Consider the following 2,402-nt stretch of genomic DNA (forward strand, 5'->3'; position numbering starts at 1 on the left):
CAGTATAAGTCCATTGGTACTGCAATATTACCAAGTTCACACATTCTGCAGTATCTTGTGCTACATATAATGGAGACCAAAAATTTGGAGGATAAAGTAGGGAAAGATCAAGACCCACTTCCTCCTAATGCTGAAGCTGCTGCCACTAGTCATGACATAGACGATGAAATGCCATCAACGTCGTCTTCCAAGCCCGATGCCCAATCTCGTAGTACCGGGCATGTAAAATCCAAAAAGCCCAAGTTAAGAAAAAGTAGCAAAAAGAGAAACTTAAAATCATCTGAGGAGAAACGTAAAGTTGCCAATATGCCATTTACGACACGGAGTGGCAAGGAACGGCTTAGGCCCTGGCCCGTGTTCATGACTAGTGGTTCAGCTTCACCCACGGATCTTAGCCCTCCTCCTCCTCCCCCCCCCCTACAAAAAATTGAAGAGAGTTATGCTGTCAGCAACAAAACAGCAAACAACTCTGCCTTCTAAAGAGAAATTATCACAAATCCCCAAGGCGAGTCCAAGGGTGTTGGTGGTTGTCAAGCCTGACCTTCCCATCACTGTACGGGAAGAGGTGGCTCGGGAGGAGGCTATTGATGATGTAGCTGGCGCTGTGGAGGAACTTGATGATGAGGATGGTGATGTGGTTATTGTAAATGAGGCACCAGGGGGGGAAACAGCTGATGTCCATGGGATGAAAAAGCCCATCGTCATGCCTGGTCAGAAGACCAAAAAATGCACCTCTTCGGTCTGGAGTTATTTTTATCCAAATCCAGACAACCAATGTATGGCAATATGTAGCTTATGTAAAGCTCAAATAAGCAGGGGTAAGGATCTTGCCCACCTAGGAACATCCTCCCTTATACGTCACCTGAATAACCTTCATAGTTCAGTGGTTAGTTCAGGAACTGGGGCTAGGACCCTCATCGGTACAGGGACACCTAAATCCCGTGGTCCAGTTGGATACACACCAGCAACACCCTCCTCGTCAACTTCCTCCACAATCTCCATCAGATTCAGTCCTGCAGCCCAAGTCAGCAGCCAGACTGAGTCCTCCTCAATACGGGATTCATCCGAGGAATCCTGCAGCGGTACGCCTACTACTGCCACTGCTGCTGTTGCTGCTGTTAGTCGGTCATCTTCCCAGAGGGGAAGTCGTAAGACCGCTAAGTCTTTCACCAAACAATTGACCGTCCAACAGTCGTTTGCCATGACCACCAAATACGATAGTAGTCACCCTATTGCAAAGCGTATAACTGCGGCTGTAACTGCAATGTTGGTGTTAGACGTGCGCCCGGTGTCCGCCATCAGTGGAGTGGGATTTAGAGGGTTGATGGAGGTATTGTGTCCCCGGTACCAAATCCCCTCGAGATTCCACTTCACTAGGCAGGCGATACCAAAAATGTACAGAGAAGTACGATCAAGTGTCCTCAGTGCTCTTAAAAATGCGGTTGTACCCACTGTCCACTTAACCACGGACATGTGGACAAGTGGTTCTGGGCAAACGAAGGACTATATGACTGTGACAGCCCACTGGGTAGATGCATCCCCTTCCGCAGCAACAGCAACAGCTGCATCAGTAGCAGCATCTACAAAATGGCTGCTCATGCAAAGGCAGGCAACATTGTGCATTACAGGCTTTAATAAGAGGCACAACGCTGACAACATATTAGAGAAAATGAGGGAAATTATCTCCCAGTGGCTTACCCCACTTAGACTCTCATGGGGATTTGTGGTGTCAGACAATGCCAGTAACATTGTGCGGGCATTAAATATGGGCAATTTCCAGCACGTCCCATGTTTTGCCCACACCATTAATTTGGTGGTGCAGCATTACCTCAAGAGTGACAGGGGTGTGCAGGAGATGCTTGCGGTGGCCCGCAAAATTGCTGGACACTTTCGGCATTCAGCCAGTGCCTACCGCAGACTAGAGGCACATCAAAAAAGCTTGAACCTGCCCTGCCATCACCTCAAACAAGAGGTTGTGACGCGCTGGAACTCCACCCTCTATATGCTGCAGAGGATGGAGGAGCAGCAAAAGGCCATTCAGGCCTACACAGCCACCTACGACATAGGCAAAGGAGTGGGGATGCGCCTGAGTCAAGCGCAGTGGAGACTGATTTCCGTGTTGTGCAAGGTTCTGCAGCCATTTGAACTTGCCACACGAGAAGTCGGTTCCGACACTGCCAGCTTGAGTCAGGTCATTCCCCTGATCAGGCTGTTGCAGAAGCAGCTGGAGAAAGTGAGGGAGGAGCTGGTAAGCCATTGCGATTACAGCAAGCATGTAGCTCTTGTGGATGTAGCCCTTCGTACGCTTTGCCAGGATCCGAGGGTGGTCACTCTTTTAAAGTCAGAGGAATACATTCTGGCCACCGTGCTCGATCCTCGGTTTAAAGCGTATGTTGTGTCTC

The sequence above is a fragment of the Mixophyes fleayi genome, chromosome 12, assembly GCF_038048845.1.
Source record: "Mixophyes fleayi isolate aMixFle1 chromosome 12, aMixFle1.hap1, whole genome shotgun sequence".
Taxonomy (NCBI): Eukaryota; Metazoa; Chordata; class Amphibia; order Anura; family Limnodynastidae; genus Mixophyes; species Mixophyes fleayi.